The sequence below is a fragment of the Eptatretus burgeri genome, chromosome 16 (genome assembly GCF_056783735.1).
Source record: "Eptatretus burgeri isolate ZD-2024b chromosome 16, Ebu_testis_v1, whole genome shotgun sequence".
Lineage (NCBI taxonomy): Eukaryota > Metazoa > Chordata > Myxini > Myxiniformes > Myxinidae > Eptatretus > Eptatretus burgeri.
Window position 1 is genome coordinate 4,624,178 of NC_140976.1, and position 25,173 is coordinate 4,649,350.

At 45.4% G+C, this 25,173-nt stretch overlaps 1 protein-coding gene across 3 annotated transcripts in view; it reads left to right on the top strand.

Annotated features, from left to right (window-relative positions):
* Positions 1 to 6,954: 6,954 nt before the first annotated feature.
* LOC147010361 (CD166 antigen-like) overlaps positions 6,955 to 25,173 on the top strand; it is a 57,825-nt gene continuing 39,606 nt past the window's right edge. The window contains exon 1 of one of the 3 annotated variants that reach the window (XM_085859939.1): positions 6,955 to 7,101. The gene's annotated coding sequence lies outside the window, so the exon portion shown is untranslated. Of the gene's footprint in view, positions 7,102 to 9,000; positions 9,020 to 25,173 lie in introns of those variants that run through there. The other 2 variants (XM_085859937.1, XM_085859938.1) reach the window with 2 other exon arrangements.

A 25,173-nucleotide genomic window follows, 5' to 3' on the forward strand; every position in this document is an offset into this window, starting at 1 on the left:
TATATATATATATATATATATATATATATACATACGCATACACATACGCACCCATGAAAGACCCACCCACATCTCTCTCCTGTGACTGGAGGGAATAACCAATCAGTTCTCACCTACTCAATTAAACCCCAAGAAGTTGTCAGAAACAGAAAAGTACGGTCGACCAAGCACAAGTGCAGCATATGTTGAACGAGAACATGAATTATTTCAATGAAGTCCCAAAAATCAATGAGATGTGCATCCAGACAACTGGGACTACCAACCACAAATGTACACAGGATTTTTGCATAAAAGACTGAAGCTCTATGCCCATAAGGTGCAGATTCTGCGGGAACTCAAACTAAATGACAGACCCAAATGCAAGGCGTTTGCCTTGGAAATGCTCATTGGCATAGACCATAGAGGATGACGAAGATCACCTGAAAAAGGTCAGATTCACAGACAAAGCTTGCTTTCATGTATCGGCGAAGGTCACCTGGCACAATGTGAGAATAAGGGGCTGAAAACCCCCACGTGGTCATTGAACACATACGCGATAGTCCAAAGGTCAATGTGTGGTGTGGACTTCTCCAAGACTACTTGGTGGGTCCGTTTTCCTTTGCGGAGGATAAAGTGACCTCAACAATTTACATGAACATGGCGCAAGGATTCGCCTTCCCCACTGATTGAAGACCTGCAACGAGAAATCATTTTTCAACACGATGGCTCCATCTCATATTGGGCCTTTGTCGTTCGAGCAATCCTGATTGAAAAATTTCCAGGTCGCTGGATTTGCTGAGATGGACCAACCGCCTGCGCCCACTATCACCAGCCACAACCGCCCTTCATTTTTTTTCTGTGGGGGTTTCTTAAAGATGTTGTCTGCATCACCAAGGTGGCAAACCTACAGGATCTTCATTCTTGGATCACAGCTGCATGCACACTGGTGGAAGCAAAGTTTGCTGCATGAGGTGAATGTTTGCGAAGCAAACATGCTGAGCTGAACAAGGCAAAAACTTGTGTACCACCTTGATGTCCTACGCATGACAAACGGGACTCACAATGAAGTGTATTGATGGTGTGCACAAAACATAATGAGTTTCTTTATCATGTAATCTAAAGGGTGTCTTCATATCATTTGTGGTTCTATATATATTAACAACCAAAGTTGTCCGGGTCTTTTTGGAACACCCTGTATATATGTATGTATGTATGACAAGAACTTCAAAATTGATCACTTGAAATTTTACATCACAAAAACATCCCAATCTGGTCCAGGAAAGCCAAATCTGCTTCCAGTGGATCCGGATTTTTTTTTTTTCAAGTGTGCATTGTGTTCCAGAGAAAAGTATCATTTTGTGGAAACATCACCATTTTTAATTGCCCACCGAACGTTGGCTGAGATGGGCATTCCCTCCCCCCGGAGGGCCCTCGGGCAGTCGTGCCGATGCTAGTACTTACAATACCCACTGTCTACTCATACATCTTCCTCTACATTCCTTCCCTCCTTATTGTCATTATTTTCTCTTGATACAACATTGTCTTTTACCCAGAATGCTCTTCTTTTCTCTTTACTATCAATCTGTCATACCTGTACATCTCGTAGTCTTCTCCTTCTGTCCTTCAACGACTCTCCGCATGAAAACAAGTCTCACTTATCGAATGAAACTACATCGTTCATCCTCCTTGCTCTTCACTGTCAACCTCCTCCATTTTCATATTTCAACTCCTGACGTTTGTTTTTCTGCCCACCCTTGCCAATCATGTTAGCAGTTGGAGTTCCTCCATCTTTATCCCATCCACCCTCTTGTACCCTCAAAAAAAAAAAAATTCCCAAATTTATTACTCTATCCCAACTGCAAACCTTCATGACCTCTTCCCGTTTAGTCTACGGTCATCATTCTGGAAAAAAAAAACTCCCTTTCGCCCCAAAAATGATTCCATTTGCTGAGTATACCACTCTTCAACAACAGGTTGACATCAATTGCTCTACTCAGGAATTCTATTCCTTTTCCTATTCTCCGAGGAATACCAAAAAAAAAAAAACCTGCCTCACAACTCCTAGCTTCCAGGTGGTTACACGAAATCTGGAACCTACTTTTTTTTAAATCCTCCAAGTAAACTCACCCTACGTCATTTGCTGCTACTCATACCACAACCAAATGTCTAATGACTGTTATGGTGAGCATTGCCGTGGATTGAGTCTCACACGGTAAAACCGCATAATCAGCAAAGAACAACAGTCCATCTGCCACCCAGACGATTGTTGATGCTTATGAAAACATTTCAACCAGAAGGTGAGCCAACACAATGTTATTTAACTTTCCTTCAATATCACTCATTCTCACCCATTTGAAACAACACACAACTATATCTACAATCCTTCCTGCAGAATGAAGAATGTACATATTTAATAATTTAATTACTGATTTAATTACATAGTACCCTGCCCCATCCCTCTCCCTTCCACAGATATCCTCATGTCTCTGTTCTATTAGACACTGTTTTTTTTTTCCTTTCCTCTCCCACCCCTCTTGCCATAATTGCTCCCATAATTGTGTGTTAGTTCTTATACAAGTCTCAACAGTGTATACAACAAAAACCAAAAAAAACCCCAAAAACTGGAAGGCCACTCGGTAGAGCGCATACCTCTGCCATGCTGCTTAGTTTACGATTTGTATCCCACTGATAGGTCGGATTTGGATTCGGACCTGAACTAAAATTTAATCGGCTCGTTATTGTCACCTCACCAACTCATCCACCAAGTTTCGCCTGAATCCGTCAACAACCTTTTGAAATATTTTGTTCACAAACAGACAAACAAGAAAGATGTTGTGCACATGACGATACTTGCAAAATCCATAAAACAAATTTTTGTTCATAAAATAATTGGTGGTTGAATTCAATGACCAAATGCGCAAGTCCTGTTCCAATTTCAAGTCAATCGGATGAAAATCAACAAATTTGTTGACCTTTGGAACTCAAAAACAATAGGATTCTTGCGTGGGATGAACTCTCGAATGTGGTGAAGTTTCGTGAAGATCAGTTTGAAATTGTGACCTGTGTGCGATTGACAGGCGGACAGACAAAGACAGACAGACAGACAAACAGACAGACAGACAGGGCTGAAAACATAACCTTCATGCAGCTTCAGTGGAGGAGGTCATAAAAATCTCCCTGACCTCAATCGAATGAATGTCCATCCTCACCCCCCCCCCTGCACGCACCCCACAATCACCCCCACGTGCACTCACTCGCTCCACGGGTTCCTAAACAAACACTGCTGACAAGGAGAGATGCTGTCACAATTGAGAAACGAGACAATGGAGTCAGAAGTACATTTCTGCTTTATTTGCAACCTTGAAGGAGAGATCCCCACGGGGCAGAACCGTCAATCAGAAGGGCAGATGTGCCATGGTAACACGAAAGCGCTGAGGTTTGTTCCATTGTCACGAATTGCCAGGGTCTTGGGACGTTCATGGGTCGCAATGATCTGGGTGCGTGCCAAGTTCAAAGGTGACAAAGGCTCAACTCAACTCAATCGTTTGGACATGGCATGTTCGGCTGGTTGAAGCGTATGACAGAAGGAAAGTTGGTAGGAATGGGGACACGGCTATATAAACTCACGATGGGGGGGGGGGGATAACATTCCCTTGGGAATTCATCCAAAGCAATGAATTCCATGAATCACAGAGCTGGTTCAGGGGGTTCCTTTGAACTCATGGAGAGGATGATTTACAGATTGTAATTAGAGTTGAGTGTTCGGTTCATTTTTACCATCACCTTACCAACTCGAACTCGGCGGACAGGCAGGAAAAGGCGCTCACACAAGGGAGAGACGAAAGGTGCTCTGCTCTGCTTAAAAGAACATTACCTGGAGATCAGAACCGATCACATCTGGAGGTGTGGAGGGGAGAAAAGGGGGGTGGGGGGCAGCGAGGCAGTTGCAAATGATCATGTTTGGCCAGGAGGAACTCACAATCATGGTTATTGAGGGTTTTGGAAGGCAGGAATGGGTGGAAGGGCATTGGAGGTGAGAGGGAAGGATGTGAGGACAGCACGATGTAGTTGGAGGTGGTAGGGTAAAGGTATAGGAGGCTAGAGTGGAAGGGATCGGAATTAGCGGTGGAGGGTGAAATGGGTTTAAGGGGTGGGGAAATTGGGGTAGGGTGCAGGGTGTTTGGAGTGAGAGGTGGTTGGGGTTTGGGTGAGATGCTGAGACTGGGAAATGGGGGAAGGGTGGCGCCGGCACCAGGGGCCGGGCGCATCAGGTCGGGCGGTTGGGAGTGGGAGTGGTTGGGTGTGGGTGAAAAGATGGGGGAACAGTGGTGGTTGAGTAGGGTTTGGGTGTTGGGAGTGGGGGTTGTTGGGGTGTGGGTGAGAAGATGGGGGAGGGATTGTAGTTGGAAGTGGGAGGTTTATGATGTTGGCCTTTGAAGTGGGAGGTTGGGGTGTTGGAAGTTGGAGGTTGGGTAGGGTTTAGGCGTTGGGTATGAGGGTGCTTGGAGGGTGGGTGAGGCACCGGAAGTGGGAGATGGGGGAGGGGTGTGGTGCTTGGAGTCGTGGTCGGGTGTTGGAAGTGAGAGTTTGGGCATTGGGAGTGGGGTACTTCGGGTGAGGGTGAGGCACTGGGAGTACGAGATGGGGGAGAGGTGGCAGTTGGATTATGGATTGGGTGTTGGGAGTGGAAGGTTGGGGAAGGGGTAGGGTTTTGGGAGTTGGGAGTGGGAGGTGGTTGAGGGGTGGGTGAGGTGATGGAGGAGAGGCGGTGGTTGGAGGAGGGAGAGGGAGGATTGGCCGGGGATCTGGAGTTGGGAGTGGGATGTTTAGGAGGTACAACCACAAGAATGAAAGATAATCCTTGTGAGAACGATTAGTCGAGCAATGTGTTGGGGGGTATCCTGTGTTTACACACAAATACACACATACATACATACACAAATATACACACATACACATATACACACATACATATACACACACAAATATACACACATACACATATATACACACACATACACATGTACACGCATACACACATGTACACACATGTACGTGCATACACACATGTACATCCATACACACATATGTACACGCATACACACATATATACACACACATGTACATGCATACACATATACATACACACATGTACACACCCATGTACACACACCCATGTGCATGCATACACACATATATACACAAACATGTACACACATACACATATACACACATACATATACACACACAAATATACACACATACACATATATACACACACATACACATGTACACGCATACACACATATACACACACATGTACACACACCCATGTACATGCATACATACATATATACACACACATATATACATATACACGCATACACATATACACACATATATACACACACATGTACATGCATACACACATATACACACACATATACACACACATACACACATACACACACACACACATATACACACACATACACACATAAACACACATATACACACACATACACACATATACACACACATACACACATATGTACACACATACACACACATACACACATATACACACATATACACACACATACACACATATAAACACACGTATACACACACACATATACACACATACACACATATACACACACATATACACACATATACACACACATACACACATATACACACACATATACACACATACACACATATACACACACATACACACATACACACATATACACACACATACACACATATACACACACATATACACACATACACACATATACACACACATACACACATATACACACACATACGCACATATACACACACATATACTCGCATACACAGTTATACACACACATACACACACATACACACACATACACACACATATACACACATATACACACATATACACACATATACACACATATATACACACACATGTACATGCATACACACATATACACACACATATACACACACATACACACATATACACACATATACACACACATACACACATATACACACACATATACACACATATACACACATACACACATATACACACACATACACACATATACACACATATATACACACATATACACACATACACACACATACACACACATACACACATATACACACATATACACACATATACACACATACACACATATACACACATATACACACATATACACACATATACACACATATACACACATACACACATATACACATATATACACACATATATACACACACATACACACCTCGTCCATCTATAGTGCAAGGTAGGTTAAACTTGACAACCAGGTAAACCGATGACGGTATGATATCCTTTGGGTGAAAGAGCAAGTTGAAGAGGAACGGCACTTTGATGCGTAGCAATGAACATAGTGGCCACAATGTATTGTCACCCGTTGTAGAAATCATGACATTGCCTTTTATCATATCAGCTGACAACACTGAAGGTTTCTACAAGTTATTCCACGTACATTGCAGTACAGTACTCTTACGTGATTACACATTTTACATCACGTGACAAGCCTTTAGCGTCCAGGGGATCCGTTTGTGCTCCATCATCGTCATCACAGACAATCATTTTTCGCAGCACGTCCTGGGGGACATTTCCCTACTTGTGGACGTTTCGTGAACCCAGACACTGACCACAATCCGTTTGCTCAATGGTGTAATTGCTAGTATCACCATGGTAACGTTCAATCACTCTGAAAAAAAGGAAACGAATTGACTCTGCACACAAAGGCAATATGGCAATTTTTACAAGGGGTGACAATACATTGTGCCCACCCTGTTTGTACGGAGAGGAAGATGTGCTCAATGATTTACAAATGTGGATGTTCACAGTGAATGACGTGCACGTCCGATGTGGTGGTGACTGGGTGTAGACACGTGAGATCCAAGTGCAGCCGAAGGAGGGAGGAGTCGATTGCGAATTTGTGCAGAAGGTATAGGCGGTGACCGAGCCTGGGTGTGTCCTCATGTGATCTGGATCTCAATCCCAGCAACTGACCTCAAGACAAAGTTTGATTTGGATTGTCCTGGAGAAGACGACGCGGATATATCTCAGTGAGTTTTCGATTGACAGTGTCATGAAACAAGATGGACCATGTGTTTGTGAATATGCATGCCACCCTCCGTATTATCACCCCATCTCCCTCCTCTCTCGTGCTCTCTCTCTCTCTCTCTCCCTCACCCTCTCTCGTGCACACTCTCTCTCGTGCTCTCTCTCTCTCTCTCTCTCTCTCTCTCTCTCTCTCTCTCTCTCTCTCTCTCTCTCTCTCTCTCTCTCTCTCTCTCTCTCTCTCTCTCTCTCTCTCTCTCTCTCTTGCACTCTCTCTCTCTCTCTCTCTCTCTCTCTCTCTCTCTCTCTCTCTCTCTCTCTCCTCTCTCTCTCTCTCTCTCTCTCTCTCTCTCTCTCTCTCTCTCTCTCTCTCTCTCTCTCTTCCACTCTCTCCTCTCTCTCTCTCTCTCTCTCTCTCTCTCTCTCTCTCTCTCTCTCTCTCTCTCTCTCTCTCTCTCTCTCTCTCTCTCTCTCTCTCTCTCTCTCTCTCTCTCTCTCTCTCTCTCTCTCTCTCTCTCTCTCTCTCTCTCTCTCTCTCTCTCTCTCTCTCTCTCTCTCTCTCTCTCTCTCTCTCTCTCTCTCTCTCTCTCTCTCTCTCTCTCTCTCTCTCTCCCTCTCTCTTCCTCTCTCTCCCTCTCTCTCTCTTCCTCTCTCTCCTCTCTCTCTCTCTTCTCTCTCTCTCTCTCTCTCTCTCTCTCTTCCTCTCTCTCTCTCTCTCTCTCTCTCTCTCTCTCTCTCTCTCTCTCTCTCTCTCTCTCTCTCTCTCTTCCTCTCTCTCTCTCTCTCTCTCTCTCTCTCTCTCTCTCTCTCTCTCTCTCTCTCTCTCTCTCCTCTCTCTCTCTCTCTCTCTCTCTCTCTCTCTCTCTCTCTCTCTCTCTCTCTCTCTCTCTCTCTCTCTCTCTCTCTCTCTCTCTCTCTCTCTCTCTCTCTCTCTCTCTCTCTCTCTCTCTCTCTCTCTCTCTCTCTCTCTTCCTCTCTCTCTCTCTCTCTCTCTCTCTCTCTCTTCCACTCTCTCTCTCTCTCTCTCTCTCTCTCTCTCTCTCTCTCCACTCTCTCCTCTCTCTCTCTCTCTCTCTCTCTCTCTCTCTCTCTCTCTCTCTCTCTCTCTCTCTCTCTCTCTCTCTCTCTCTCTCTCTCTCTCTCTCTCTCTCTCTCATGCACTCTCTCTTCCACTCTCTCCCTCTCTCATGCACTCTCTCTTCCTCTCTCTCCTCTCTCTTGCACTCTCTCTCTCTCCTCTCTCTTCCTCTCTCTCCTCTCTCTCTCTCCTCTCTCTCCTCTCTCTTCCTCTCTCTTCTCTCTCTCTCTCTCTCTCTCTCTCTCTCTCTCTCTCTCTCTCTCTCTCTCTCTCTCTCTCTCTCTCTCTCTCTCTCTCTCTCTCTCTCTCTCTCTCTCTCTCTCTCTCTTCCTCTCTCTCCTCTCTCTTCCTCTCTCTCCTCTCTCTTCCTCTCTCTCATTTCTCTTTCTCTCTCTCTCTCTCTCTCTCTCTCTCTCTCTCTCTCTCTCTCTCTCTCTCTCTCCTCTCTCTTCCTCTCTCTTCTCTTCTCTCTCTCTCCTCTCCCCCTTCTCTCCTCTTTTTCTTCCTCCTAACCCGTTTCTGTTGACTCGAGCCGTCTCTCCCTGACGATCTGTCGAGTGAATTCCTCATTTTTGGGACACCGGACATCTGTGCTGCGTTGTCTTTAATGTCTGAACTTTGTCTCATTCGCGTTTTCATTGCTGTCCATCTGCCTTGCCCGAGCGACTTTGAGCAGATGCAGACGAGAACCGTCCATCTCACGATGCTTATTACACAATGACCGAGCTGGTAAAAAAAACCAAAAAAAAACCGTGTCTAATCTCCCTGCTGGTTGCATCACTCTCAGTCAGGCCGCTCGTACTCGAAGCTGGAATCGAATCGACGAAATAACTGAGACACCGAAGGTGGGAGGAGGTTATGTTTTCATGTCTGTCTGTGTGTGTGTGTGTGTGTGTGTGTGTGTGTGTGTGTGTGTGTGTGTGTGTGTGTGTGTGTGTGTGTGTGTGCACGATATCTCTAAAGGTTGTGGACGGATTCGGACGAAACTCGGTGGACACGTTGGCTCCGTGACAAGGACGAACCGATTCGATTTTGGTGACGATCCGGATATGGTGATTATTTAATTTTTTTTTTCCCAGTGATTCTTCATTGAGAGACAGATGACCCATACGTTCTCCTGGACGAGATGTTGTTGCGTGGCGGAGGTTTTGCCCTTCCAGTTCCAGGAATCATGAATTGATATCCATTGGTGACGTCACGGGTTTGTGAGTCCACGTGGTTGGAGGCGAGCGGTTTGCGCGGTTCGTTGTGCCATCGCCATGTTTCACGTCATGACTGTGAAGGAAACACAAATGTAACACTATCGGTTTTGAATAATTCATTCGAAGCATTTTTTTCCTCAGGCGTTGTGAAAGGGCGAGTCCAGGGATGAGGGAGCCGTCGTTTCAGGACGACGAAGGGGCTTCTCCAGCACATTTTATTCGCTGCTTCGTTCCATGTTGTCATTCATCGAATGAATGAGCACAAACGAAAAAAAAACCTACTCGATACGTTAATGGTAACTAATGTACTCGAGGTTTTAAACTTAGCAATTACTTTTAAAATCGACGACGAAAAAACAGTCAGATCATTGATGTTGTGAAGGAACCATTTACATATTATGTACGCAATATTGCCCCCCCCATTCACTCATTAATGGGGGTGGTAGGATAGCCCAGCGGGGTCCGAACTCGTGTTGTATCTGTGTAGCCGAGGTTCGAATCCCAACCCAGGTATAACCTGTCATCCCGGTGTTTTTTAGGCAGTGAGATTGATCAATGCGTGTACCGTCCCTCGGATTGACCTTAAAACGGTCGTCCTGTCTGCTGGCATATGAGTTTGGAGATTAAAGATCTCACGGTGTCCTTCACGAAGAGTAGGCGAGTTATCTCCGACACCCTGAACAAATTACAAATTCCTACCCGAATATTGCAGGGGGCACTGCATCATCGGCACAGACGCACCTCAGCAGTAATGCAACTAGCAGACTTGATTCGGAATTGAATCCAAGTGAAACAGTCATTCGCCAACAACCCATTAATATATCATTACCTCTTCCATCACCCCAAACTCTAGCTCTTCCATCACCCCAAACTCTAGCTCTTCCATCACCCCAAACTCTAGCTCTTCCATCACCCCAAACTCTAGCTCTTCCATCACCCCAAACTCTAGCTCTTCCATCACCCCAAACTCTAGCTCTTCCATCACCCCAACCTCTAGCTCTTCCATCACCCCAACCCCTAACCTCTTCCATCACCCCCAACCTCTTCCATCACCCCAACCCCTAACCTCTTCCATCAACCCCTAACTCTTCCATCACCCAAACCCCGAGCTCTTTCATCACCCTCAACCCCTACCTCTTCCATCACCCCAACCCCTAGCTCTTCCATCACCCCCAATCTCTTCCATCACCCTCAACCCCTACCTCTTCCATCACCCCCAACCTCTTCCATCACCCCAACCCCTAACCTCTTCCATCACCCAACCCCTAACTCTTCCATCACCCAAACCCCTAGTTCTTTCATCACCCTCAACCCTGACCTCTTCCATCACCCCAACCCCTAGCTCTTCCATCACCCCAACCCCTAGCTCTTCCATCAACCCATGCCGAACAACCTTCGATTTTCTTCCTTCCTTCTTCCCTTATTTTCTTGTTATTAGTCCCCTACTGGTTTCACCGGAAGGGACTGGATAGGTTTGCTCTCTGTCTGTCCATCCATCCGGCCCACCTGTGGTTCTTCAGACTTTTTTCCCCCAAACCCTTTAACATATTCAACTGAAACTCGGTACATGGTTTTTAGCTCACCTGTTCGAAGAACAGAGAGCTATAGCAATACCCCCAGCGTGAGCGTCAGCATCAGCGTGAGCATGAAAATGTTAAAGTTTTTGTTGCAAGTTATTTCCTTTCTTATGTTTTTATCTACCACACTATTTTTATTGATTACAATATACAAATACATATATTGCTTTAAAATTATTTGGATCAGACTTCACTGCAATGCTTTATAAACCAGTGGTGTCAAAGCCACCCAATGCTCGCCTGTTTATACATTTATCGTTTTTCGTTTTTAAAAGACTCGTCCAATAATATTTTTTATAAAGCATTGCAGTGAAGTCTGATCCAAATAATTTTAAAGCAATATATGTATTTGTATATTGTAATCAGTAAAAAATAGTGTGGTAGACAAAAACATTAGAAAGGAAATGACTTGTACCAAAAACTTTAACATTTTCACGCTCACGCTATCGCTCACGTTCACGCCGGGGGTATCGCTATAGCTCTCTGTTCTTCGAACAGGCGAGCTAAAAATATTATTAGACTAGTGTGTCAGCGTGAGCATGAAAATGTTAAAGTTTTTGGTGCAAGTTATTTCCTTTCTAATGTTTTTATCTACCACACTATTTTTTACTGATTACAATATACAAATACATATATTGCTTTAAAATTATTTGGATCAGACTTCACTGCAATGCTTTATAAACCAGAGTGGTGTCAAAGCCACCCAATGCTCGCCTGTTTTTCCATTTATCGTTTTTCGTTTTTAAAAGACTAGTCGAATAATATTTTTTATAAAGCATTGCAGTGAAGTCTGATCCAAATAATTTTAAAGCAATATATGTATTTGTATGTTGTAATCAGTAAAAAATAGTGTGGTAGATAAAAACATTAGAAAGGAAATATTGTTGCATCAAAAACTTTAACATTTTCACGCTCACGCTATCGCTCACGTTCACGCCAGGGGTATCTCTATAGCTATCTGTTATTTGAACAGGCGAGCTAAAAATATTATTAGACTAGTGCGTCAGCGTGAGCGTGAAAATGTTAAAGTTTTTGGTGCAAGTTATTTCCTTTCTAATGTTTTTATCTAACACACTATTTTTTACTGATTGCAACATACAAATACATATATTGCTTTAAAATTATTTGGATCAGAGTTCACTGCAATACTTTATAAAAAATATTATGAGACTAGTCTTTTAAAAACGATAAATGTATAAACAGGCGAGCATTGGGTGGCTTTGACACCACTCTGGTATTATAAGTTACAGGACAAGTCTGAGTTTCAGGGCGTTCTGTAAATTTTTCAAGAGTTACACCCTTTTTAAAGTTAGAAAACATCATATTATACATGGGTCAGTATTCAGCTGCCCTGACACCACCCCATTGTTTTACACCCACGGGCTGGACAGCTGCCCTGACTCCACCCCCATTGTTTTACACCCACGGGCCTGGACAGCTGACCTGACACCACCCCATTGTCTTACACCCACGGACTGGACAGCTGACCTAACTCCACCCCATTGTTTTACACCCACGGGCTGTACAGCTGACCTTACTCCACCACATTGTTTTACACCCACGGGCTGGACAGCTGCCCTGACTCGACCCCATTGTTTTACACCCACGGGCTGGACAGGTGCCCTGAGTCCACCCCATTGTTTTACACCCACGGGATGGACAGCTGACCTGACTCCACACCAATAAAACCAAGCGCTGCCATTGCATGAAGGAGCACAGATTGGCAGGCTTCAGGCCTTGGGCCTGGGTGTTAGTCCATGGCCCAGTGCAATTGGAATGATCACAGGTGTATGATGACCACGATGTATTGTATATGCACATAAGCCGTACACATGTTCTCGCTTCATGTATGTACATCGGGTTATTACCTCCGCCACCGAAGGTGAAGGAGGTGATGTTTTCACCCCTTTCTCTCTGTTTGCGTACATCATGTCTCAGAGAGTTGTGGACGGATTCGGATGAAATTTTGTGGACAGGTTGGGTGTGTGTGACAAGGAAGAATTGATTCGATTTTGGTGAAGATCCGAATCTGGATCTGGATACGAGAATTATTTAATTTTGAAAGTGATTCTTCATCATTGTCATTGAGAGATGGGGGCAAAAACGATATAGTACTGCATGGCATGATATTTTAAAAAAGCATTGGGCCTGATATGTTCTCGTGGATCAGGCTTTCCATGGCGGAGGTATACGCTCTACTGAGTGCCCTTCTATTTTTATGCCTCCGCACCAAGGGTTCCGGAGGCATTATGTTTCCGGGTTGTCCGTCCGTCCGTATTTTGGTTTACGCGATAACTCAAGAAGCAAATTGTAGAATTTCATCAAACTTGGTAAAAAGGTGAAGTTAGACAGGGCAATTAAGTGATTCGATTTTGGCCCAGTAGTGATAAAGGTCAAGGGTCAAAGGTCAAGGTCAAACTCTGAAATTTTACTGTTTACACCCAAACTCAAGAAATATTGGACAGAATTTCATCAATCTTGGTACAAAGGTAAAGTTAGACAGGGCAATTAACTGATTAGATTTTGAGCCAGATATGATGAAGGTCAAGGGTCAAATACGTCAACACTCAAGTGTTTGTGCGGGAGATCAGAGGCATACCCGTCGACTGCGCACAGTCAAATTACTCTAGTTTAATATGAAATAGACAAAGCCGAGAAATTAACGAAACTCTGTGGGTTATAAAGGTTCTTCTTCTTCATTTTGGTTCCAGTATTGGCTCCTGTGTGCCTTAAATACACACAGATTTTTTTTTAATCTCTAGAACATTCATTGGGACCAGTGGGGTGTATTGCAAAGCAATTCTCGGTCTTTTTAAATGTATTTTCCACCCACACTCATCTCCCTCCCTTCCCTTATTAGAGTGCAGCCACAAGCCCACGCTCTCAGTTTGTGGGTCGTATTTTGAGCTGGAATGATATTTGATGTGTTTGTTACTTGCAAAATCAAAGATTTTTCAAGTGAATTGGTCAGTGGACTGTGTTATTCTGTCTGTTTGTTTTTTGGGGGTTTTTTTGCATACAATCCTGAGGCTCGGATGAGAGCTAACACACAGAAAGTACAACAAGGGAAGCAGGAGACACGAGGGGTGGGAAAAAAAAGTGTGTAACAGAGACATGAGGATATCTGTGGAAGGGAGAGGGATGGGGCAGGGTACACGGGGTGAACAAGATGGACACAACAGGGACTTTCAGGTCCTTACACGACAGAGACTTTCAGAAAGAAAAGCAAGGAATTTGAAGAAGGTGGGTTTGTGGTGGATTAGCGGGGGTAGAAAAGATCGTGGTTTTGGATGGGGGAAGATAAGAGGTGGTGGTGAACAGCTGTTTTGAAGACCTGGAGGGAAGAGTTGGATTGAAGAGAGTGTGGGAGTTTATACCAAAGTTGGGAATAAAGAGGAATGAAAGAGTGAAGGTGAGCAGTGATTCTTGAATTTGGAAGTTTTACTAGAAGGGGGTTGCCGGCAGACCTTGAGCGCACTGTGGAAATATGGAGGGGAGGAGGGGTGGGGGGAGGAGGAGAGGAGATTGGGACCATACTCTGTGCAGTGCATTGGTGCTGCTTAATCAGTCTCCTTGGCTATTGGGCACAATCCTGGATGGGTCGCCACTCCGACATAGTATACCAGCATGCTCGCACTCATTTTGCCGACCTCGGAAGGATAACAGGTCGTGTTAACCCCACCTGGTATTAATTCAACAGCTGAGCGGGATTTGAACTCAGGACCCTAGGATCCCAAGCCCACCACTCTAACCATAAAGCCAACAACGGGCATTGAAGAAAGTATATCTCAGAAAGAGCAGGGGGGTGGGGGGCCGAAGCCAGAGAGGAGGCAGTAGAGGACAGAAAGACCACTAACTTGCCTGTGATGAGAGAGTGAGAGACCCAAAGACTCAGCCTCATCATGGAAGATACCAGTGATCCTAAATGCCTTGGTTTCCACAGCATGAAGTCGAGAAAGGTGAGATGTGGGGGCACCAGCCCAGAGGGGAGAGCAGTACTCCATCAGGCTGCAGATGAAAGCTTTCTTTGTGGTCAGGAGCTCAGGTGTGCCAAGGAAGGACTTTGCACGATGGAGGATGTCCAGTCGGCGACTGGCTTTGAAGGTCAGTTTGGAAAAGTGGCTTTCCCAGGAAAGATCATGGCAGAGAGTGGGGTCCAGAACCTTGAATGAAAGGACTTCTTCAAGAGGATTGTTGAGAACGTAGATGGGGCGGGGGGGGGGGGTTCCAGATGGTCCTTTCAGAGAGACGTAGTGAGAGAGTGAAATTTGTCAGGGTTGAGACATGTTCCACGTGTTGGACCAGCTTGTGATTTTATCCAGGTTTGCAGAGAGCGAAAAGTCTGCTGCTTGCCGATCTGAGGGATGACAGATGGTATGGCAGAGGGTGGAGTAATCAGCGAAGAGACAAAGAGGATTTTCCAGAGAGTCGGAGAGATCACTGCTGAAAACCAGAAAAAGAACAGGGCCCAGAACGCTACCTTGAGGAACTCCAGCCTGAACAAGAAGAGGGAATGGGAGAACTCCATTAAGGGCCACACGTTGGCTGTGACAGGAGAGGAAGTCTGAAAGCCATGATTGCAGATTGCCTTGGATACCATATGAAGAGAGTTTGGTGAGCCGGACATGGTGCCAGATGTATCAAAAGCACGCAATACGTCTCAGGATATGGCTCTGATTTCACATCTGGCATTGAGGACCTCCATCCATTGTTGGGAGAGGACAAGCAACATGTCCAGGGTAGAGTGACCTGCTCTGAATCCAAATTGATGATCGGAAATCAAGCCATTGGAGAAGAGGAAGGATTTAATGTCTGAGGCGATGATGGATTCCACAACCTTGCTGATGATTGGGAGAAGGCTGATTGGTCTGCAGTTGCAAGGATCTGTTTTTGCACCTTTTTTATGCAGTGCAGTGATGTTTGCTGATTTCCAAACAGATGGCAGATGGCCTTGAGCAAATGAGAGGGTGAATAGAACAGAGAGAGGGTGAGCAAGAGCAGCAGAGCAGGCTTTTAGGATATGTGGGCTGATGCTGTCTGGACCGGTTGCAGAATGTGATTTGAGGTTTGACACCAAGCTCTCCACCTTGTCAGGAGAAAAGGATACAGGGTTCAGGAACAGCTGGGTTTGACTGGGTAAAGTGGGTACAGAAAGCAATGGGTTTGGGACACAATATTTAGAAGCAAACATGGAGTTTAGGCATTCAGCCTTTTCACATGCGGTATCAGCTGTGTGGCCATTTGAGGTCAGGGAGGGGATGGAGGGGGGACATACACCAGAAACAGATCTAACTAGACACCACCAGGATTTGGAGGAGGAAGACAGGTTTGAGAGTTCAGACTTGAGATCAGAAAGATGTTTTCCGGCTCTCCTGAGGGTCAAAACACTTGTTCCGAGCTTTGTGGAAGGAACTGAGATTGCCTTCACTTGGATTCGCCTTTGATGAGGTGAATGAAGGCAAGTTGTTTCAGGACAACTGCCTCACCACAAGCTTCAGTGTACCATGGGTAGGAGGAAGGGTAGGACAACTGAAGACGAGATGAAATGTCAGACTCAATGGCACTGAGGTGGCTCTCCAATAACAGTCAGAGAGATGTCCACTTTGACAAGCACGTGTTCAGAAGAACCGATTGGAACGGAGGAACAACAGCAGATATTGTCAAAGAAATTGGTCCAAATCAGATGCAGAAGAGATGGAGTACCGTTTGTTGAGATCCGGGTCGGGAAGTTGACCGATTGTGTCAGTCCCAGTGAGTCACAGAAGTCTTTTGCTGAAGTGCCATGGCAGGTGAGAGAGATACCCACACCCAGCCAACTGGCATGATGACAGTTGAAGTCACCGCATATGAGGAAGAGAGAGAGTTGGGATGAGAAGATAGAAGTTGGTCCGTGTTTTCGGAAAGCAAGATGTAAATGGAGTCATCACTTTGGTGAATGGTACAACACGCATATAAACATGAGGTGGGAGTGGAGGAGAAGCCGTAGTCAGAGGTATTCCCGGGGGTGTGTGGGAGAGAGAGCAGTGCATGGAGAGTGAAGAATGGAGTCTTTGATGAAGAGAGCAACTCCTCCACCAGGACAAGGCTCCGGTCCATCATACTGAAGCAGGGAGTAACCAGGGAGAGACACTTGGGAGTCAAAGATGTCTTAAAGGTGGAAAGTTTTTGTTAAGCTGATTATGTCTCCTTTGTCAGTGGCAACCTGTGTGGAAAGATCTGTCAGGTTTGAGCGAAGGCCCTGGATGTTTGAGGTCCACACTGTTAAGGAAGAGGGAGGGGAGGAGGTTTTGGGTGCAGGGGAGGAGAGTTGGAGGGAGGACGAGGGAGGAGGTGGGGGGAGGTGGGGGATTGCAGAAGAGCTTGGGGAGAGGGCTGTTTGAGCTAGGGGAGAGAGAAAAGGCTCGGTGGTAATAGGTTGAGGTACAGTGGGGAGTAATAAGAGAGGGGGCAGAGGGCAGTTGAATATTGGAGGAGGTGGAGTGATGAGGTGCAACAGAGAGGGTGGGAGTAAGGAGGCAGCTTTGTGGATGTGAGGGGCGAAACTTTGGGAAGAGGGGTGAGGGGGAATATTGGAGTTAGGAGGGTGAGAGGGGGAGAGTTGAGGGAGAAGGGTGAGGGGGGAGTTTTTGAGAAAGGTGAGTCAAGCCTCTGGCTAAGCTAATGAACTACATATCCAGCATGACATAGCGGACATGCAGACACCGATGATGGACAAAGACTCATGGCACGGCATTGTGAATTCTATCTCGGATGCGTCCGCTGAGTAGTAGTCGAGAGTCAAGCTTTGAGGGAGAAGAGTGTGAAGGTTGATTTGTGAGGGCGGGAAGACGATGGGTGCAGGAGGGTGATGGGACAGGTGGGGAAAAGGGAGCGATGAGACTTGGTCGAGGTATGGTGAAGAAGGGAGTGGGCAGAGGGAAGTACAAGATTTGAGGGGTTGGGAAGAGGAGTAGGTGTGCAGAGGAAGGTTTATTTATTTATTTATTTATTTAAAAAAATATTTTAAGACATGAAACAGAGGGTTATAAGTTGAAAGCGATAGAAGGAGGGTGGAGGGAAAAGTGGAGAAAATAAAAACTGATGGTAAGGCCTAGGTCACATTTGCCACGGCGGCCGTGGGGTCTCCAAAATCTACGGCCATTAGCAATTATAGGGCGGCCGCAGTATTTCCACGGTCACACAATCTAGCAGTCACATATGTTTTTATTTTTCGGGGAGCCGCACGGCGTATTTATAAATTGTGGAGACCGAAAACGTGGGGGTGCCGTACGGTCTTTGATTTGATGTCGCACGGTGACCTTAAGGTGACCGCAGGGGGGCCCTAAGGCGAACGTGCGGCCAGACGGATGGTAACGAATGGGTTAATATTTAAAAAAAAATTTTTACCAGTTTTTTTTTTCGGCTTATCGAATTGCTACGGCAAACGTAGAAATGAAAAAAAGTTATAACTCCGCGTTATAATTCCACGGCGACCTTACGGCCTGTAAAATATAGCCAAACGGCGTAGGGCCACCCTGAGGCCACCTCAGAAACTCTGCGGCCGCCGCACGTTTCTGTCAATTCAGAGGGCGTACGGCCGCCGTATCTTCGCCGTAGAGCAAATATGACTTAGGCCTAATGAAGAGAAAATACAAATAAACACGATCGCGCACACAAACCGGAAGAAGGGTAGGCCTCAAGGAAACCCAATATTAAAAGACGATGAAAACTCAATAATTAGCACAAGTTTTAACACAAGACCGAACTAGAAACATTACAGTAAACACAGAGATCACAAAACGACAGTAAAAACGTGACAAAAACGACCAGAAAACTTACGTTTGAGAAAGTCGGCTGAGACCCTGAAGAAGAACGGGAACCGGAAGTTTGTTGTCAACCGCCTTCAGGTCACAATAATTTAAACCGATCCTCACGAAACTTCACCACATGGGAGAGTTCTTCAGAAGAGAGAAGCCTATTGGTTTTGAGGTCAAAAGGTCAACAAATCGTTCAAATTTCTAAAATATTCAATTTTCATCCGATTGACTCGACATTTGAAAATGATTTGCAATATCATGTTTCCGCAAGCGCCACGAGCACAACAGGTGTGCTGATATCTTCTTTGTTTATTGTACATCCCACGGACGTCAATGAACACTCGTTTTACTCTGCGCACGTTACACATCATTGCAGGGAATTTCACCTCCCCGTGCCTTGTATTTAATGTTATTTTTTTAAAAACGCTTTGTACATCGCCCTTGAGGCCCAGCTGCAAGTCGCCATCTACAATTTCAATTGAAGAGACCTAATTACTCTTTGAGGAAAGATGTTTTTGGATTTTTTTTTAATCAGGAATAATAGAGCGTCGTGAACACACAGTCGTGTGAAAAGATTGGCATTTAAAACCCTTCTCAAATTGTCTTTATGAAGGAGAACAAACAAATACCCAAATACACACTGTAAGTTTGATGTAGGTACACTGTGTATCACACACTTTGAGCTGCGCCGTCAATAATATATGCATGTGTACATGGATGGGTTACCTGGTTTGTCAGTGCATCTCTGGTGGATTACCTGGTTTGTCAGTGTCCCTCCAATGGGTTACCTGGTTTGTCAGTGTCCCTCCGATGGGTTGCCTTGTTTGTCAGTGCACCTCCGATGGGTTTCCTGGTTAGCAGCAAAGTAACAGCAATTATGGGTCTCATGGAGTTGTTTTTTTAGGAGGAACCTCAATTGTTCTCCAGTTTTAAATCATGGGCCTGTATCTGACAGAATGGTTGAGAGGTAGTACACTTACGTTTGACGTGTCTCGTCTGGGTTCAATTCCAGACCCTACTATAAACTGTCATCTTGGTGTTTTTGCAGGCAAGGTGATTAATCACTGTGTGTGCCGTTCTTTGGATGGACGTTCAGCCGGATGACCCATCTGCCAGCCCTTGTTGGCAGATGATAATGATTCCTCAGTGTGTTTCATGAAGAGTCGATGGGTTATCACCGTCACCCTGAACAAATTCCAAATTCTTCTCCAAATCACCTTCAGTCATCAAGCCCAGCCAGCGGGTTCGTGAAAAGACGAAAACGTTCCCCAACCAACCGCACAAGGTGGTGGAATATTTGGAGTCGGTAAGGTAGTGCTTTCAGATCGTGGACCTTCTCAATGCGTCTCAAACATGAATTTAGTTGAAAATTCCATCATCCAAGCAGTTTTGTAATAATGGACACTTGGTTTCCATTCCTTTGTGATTCACAAGAGCCAGGAACCTCTGAAATGTCTGGTCACTATTTCATCAGGACAAGTGTACCATTTGTCTTTCATGGAATCGCATTGAGTCCTTGCCACCGTTTCCCAGAATCCCATTCTCCAAACTTTTGAAACCTTGTAATGTTTGATATCCTTGCATTTCTATCAACGTGGCAACATTTGTGCAAACGCACTCTCCAGATTGGAACATAAATATTTCTACTTGTGGGGAGTGCAAAGCTTTCTGAACTTTGTCATCTACTGACTACCTATGCAAAGAGGGAGGGGAAGGGTTAACTGATTGGAAAATGGAGGAAGGAGGATGGATTCGAGAGGGGGAAAAACAAACAAAATAAATAGAGTAGAGTTGGGGAGGGAAGGGATACCTGAAGGGAGAAGGGGAGTAAATGAAGAAGGTGTGGATATCTAATAAATACGTGTCATTGTGTGTGCGTGCGTGCGCGCGTGTGTGTGTGTTTGTTTGTTTGTCTGGGTGTAACACCAATCACGCCAAAACCACTGGGCCAATTGCCACCAAACTTGGCACATGGACCAAAATCGACCTCATAGTGAACATGGGCTACTTGGTTTAATCTGGAGTCGCGAGGGCTCAGAAGGGAAGGTCGACGAAAACTCTCTATGTAAATGTGTATCGTGTAGCACCACCCGGTGGTGGTGGTGGTAGAGGGTATTACAAGTTACCTGTGGAGATAACTTGCATTTTTGCACTGTACACATCCCCGAGTGTGTGAAGCCCCAAAGCCAACCACCACTCATCAGAGAAGGCAGGGGTGGTATGAGGGAGGGGAATGGATGGGAGGAGGAAAGGGGAGGGGTGGGAAGAGGGGCCTGGCATTGCCCAGATGTAATTTCTTAACATTTTCAGCATATAATATTTTTCTATTTTTGAGTAAGACTGTACATATAATATAGTACTATGAAAGGTACCTGACGTTGCCGGACAACACAGGGTCCCTCCTACCTCTTCCCCTCCCTCCTCCCATTCCACCTACCTCCCTCTGAACTCACACCCACCCCTCCCACTGGACTCTCACACCTCCCTTCTACCCCCCCACCCCCCCCTTCCCCTCCCTTTTATCTCCTCCCATCCTTCATCCCACCACACCCCATCCTCCCTCATCCCATCCCTTCCCCAAACTCTCATGACACCACCCATCCATACTCCACCCCATCCCTTCCCTCCTCCCACCTCATCCCTTCCATCCTCCCACCTCATCCTATCCCTTCCTACCGCACCCCTTTCTTCCCCTTCTTCCTCCCACCTCCAACCTTCCCCTCCCTCCACCCTTCTTCTCCCTCCTCCACCCTTCTTCTCCCTCCTCCACCCCTCCTCTGCCTCTTCCCACAAAGGAATTTCTTCAGGGTATATATTAAAGTGTGCGTGGACGTAATAGCTTCTAAAAAAACATAGTAAAAAATATCTCTCCGGAATTTCTCTCTCAAAAAATATCTCTCATCCTAGTCGATTTTCATCACCTGTAATGTTCATTTACTTCACATATGTGAATTACATGTCCATCAGTTTGCTTATAAGCCTTGAATAAGTGAGAAGAGGCCGTGAGGGAGGGATGGGCAGGCTGATTCATGAGCGTTTGTCGTCCTTCAGATGGATGTCAAACTGGATGTCCTGTCTGCCGGGATTCGTAAAGGATTGAATGAAATGGGGTACATTCAAACAGCACATTCAGACAGGTTCAAACAGCACATACCATTTAAAGAGATTCTAATATGGGCTTCCCTTGAGGGATGAGATTCCTGCTGCGAATGTCACCCTGTGTACCCGTTATCATGGAATTGGAACTCTCCGAGGAAGTAATAAAGTTGTAATTAAATAAAGGCACATTTTAGAAATAATTAAAATATAGCCATGTTCTATGGTGCTGCCTTCTCTTCCCCTCACCTCACGCTTATCTCCTTCCCAAACCCTCTCCCCCTCACAACTCTCCAGTTGTCTCCGGGCAGAGTTCAGTATGACCAGGCATATTTTGAATGTCATTTTAGCCACACGATTACTTAAAAAACATACATGATACAAACACAGCTTAATCTTCAATCTTAACCTTCAATCAAACCTCAATCTTCTCAGGAAACACTCGTCTCTCCAACTGACGCAGGCAAACATCCAAACCGAGTTCACGTTACCTGTTAGTGGGCCAACAATCCAATGCTTGGTGAATCAGTAATTTCTTAACATTTTCAGATTTCACTCCAGATTTTGACGCTTATTTAGTGCACGATGTCCGGTTCTCATATCCGAAGTAATATTTAGGTTATATACCTTAATTAGTCCATTGGAGTAGATTGTGTTTCCAAGGCAAGGCATGTTTGAATCGGCCAAATCCAAATAGCAGCGAAAACCCCTGTGACGTGAAGTTGGGCTGACCAAGGATAAGCCTTTCATGAAGGTAAGCTGTTAATTATCTTCAAAAGGGGTGTTTTAGTTAACCCAAACACCCAATTTTCACTCATGCACTCCCTTGGAGTTTTCCTGGTATGCATGCAAAGTTTCAGGCTGCGAGGTTATGTAGTTTTGGAGTTATGGAGGAGACACGCACACTGACACACATTTGTTATGAAAGATGGCTCTAAAGTAATTTTTGCAAGTTTGTTTTCCTGCCTTCAGCATCGCCTTTGCATCCCAGTTTCCCCCCTTTAGCTGCACTCCTTGCTTGGCCCTACTCACTGCTTGACTGCATTCCCTGCTTGGCTGCACGACCCAATTGGCTGCACTCCCCGCTTGCCCCTCTCCCTGCTTGGCTACACTCCCCACTGGCCCCACTCCTAACTGGCCAACTGCTTGGCTGCACTCCTCACCTGCCCCACTCCCTGCCTTGTCCCAATTTCCCGCCTTTCCCTAGTCCCCGCAAGCCATGCACCCCACCTGACCTTACTTCCCCCCCCCCACTCCACCACCTAGCCCAACTTCCCGCATGGTCCCGCTTCACTCCCTGCCTGGACCCACGATTTTCTCCATTAATTAGAACCCTCAGAACATGCACATGTTGTCAGACTGACCTGTGCGTTCAGTAAACGTGCATCAGGAAAACGATCCATTTAATCTGAGCTTCATCTCGTTGGCTGTAATTTCCCTTCGAGGTCAATCTGCTAAACCCTGTGTGTGAATTTTTTTCACTTTGAGAACAAACTTAAGAACAAGCACAAAGCTCTTCCCCTTTTCATGGTGTCCTGCCATGAACGGATACTTTGGTTTAACCTGGTTTTTATCAATCCCTCCATCTTTTACGGTGGTTTCCCGCCATCTCTATTCGGCATGACGGATCTTCGGTATTTTTCTGAGTTCGTCCCAGCTCAAAATATGAGATCACATGCCCCCATTGTCTCCACAAGTACTACCCTCATCATGAGTCGATGTGGAATGTACATTGTACTTGTTCTAGTAAACATGGGCAATGCGAGATATAAAGCTGGCTGGCCAACTTTACATTGTGGATTTACAAGATCTCCCAGTATCATTTCTTAAGGGGAGGTCGTCGTGTACCCCAAACGCTAACCAAGTTATCTCCCTCTGCCCAGCATCATTTGTTAAGGGGAGGTCGTTGTGTACCCAAATGCTAACCAAGTTATCTCTGTCTGGGTTAAATGGAATAGAAGACCTATAAATGGTGAATGAAGTGAAATGTGAGCCATTCGTGTATGAAAGGCAACCTCGGACGAAACCTCGGTGATGAAGAAGGAAGTTGTCTAATGGCATCCTCTTGTTGTACAAATGAGTTTTCCAATCACATTTAGGGTTTCTATCTTTCTTTCGCTCTTCCATCATCAAAATGGAGTTCGTTCTTTCACCCTGTTGTCTCGATGCCCCACTCTCGCTGTGTTGTGACATCGACCCTCTTATTGGCATCTCGATCTTCCATGAGCCTCGTCTTCCCATGCAAAAATAAATACTGCCAGTCCTAGCTGTACTACTTTCATATGCAGCACATGACTGCGGGTAGCATCATTTGCTGGTGGCGTGGCTGTGCCACTGATGCAGTGGCCCCTCTAGGTTGGAGCTGGAATTTGGACAGGGCACCGGCGATAGCTCGCTGACGTGGTCCGACCTGAGGTTTGTACCTTACACACAGGTTGGCAGACGGATGATGCGAGTGGTGAATGCTAAAAGTTCAGTTGGTAAGCTCCACAGTCAGTTGCGTAGCAAATATCACAGCCAACTTGAAATCTGAGATTAAGGTGTAGGGCTGTGGTTGTTCAACCACACCCAGTGTTTTTGTACAACCACACCCTAAGAGAAAACTTTGGAGAGAAACCGATTTTGCGGGGGTGGCGCGCGCACCAGGAGATGGTGTTCTTTTTTATTTCATGTCACATCTGGTCCTTTGAATATGGATGGCTCGTCTGATGTGAAAATTCAAACCACGCAGTGTGGTTAGTGCAGTCGTGTGGTTATTTCAGCTCTCTCTGCATTGTATCTTCGACGCGCACACAAGTCACTTTTGGTGAAACTTGTTCCGAATTCTTTTGGAGAGTGTCAACCAATCCAAAAAATAACCCAATATGGAATGAAATGGAGACCCGGCGACTTCTCGTTGCAATGTGCTCATTTGGGAGGCTACCATATATTATTCATTCGTCTTCCATTCGTCCCTAATTTATTCATTCAGAACAATATTGTGACAGGTGTTGGTCCATTATTTATCGAGTTGTTGTCCCACTACCGACTCAAGAACACGTTCCTGACAGTCTGTGCTCTCGAGATGATTGTCCAACATCAGTCCCACTTGACTCCAGAAGAAGTGTTCACATTTCGTTCTTGGTATGTTTGTGTTCAAGAACCTTTGTGTCGAAATTTTTTGTTTTTGTCTGAAATACATCTGCGACGATTTTTTTTTTTTGTAATTCAGGGCCCCAAAACTTCTTCTTCGAGGATGCCACGCCAGGGATAGAAAATGGTCGTTTCACTCCACACCATCTGATGATGACGGAGCAGCTTGTCCGCCTGTCGTACAGGGTGAGGATAT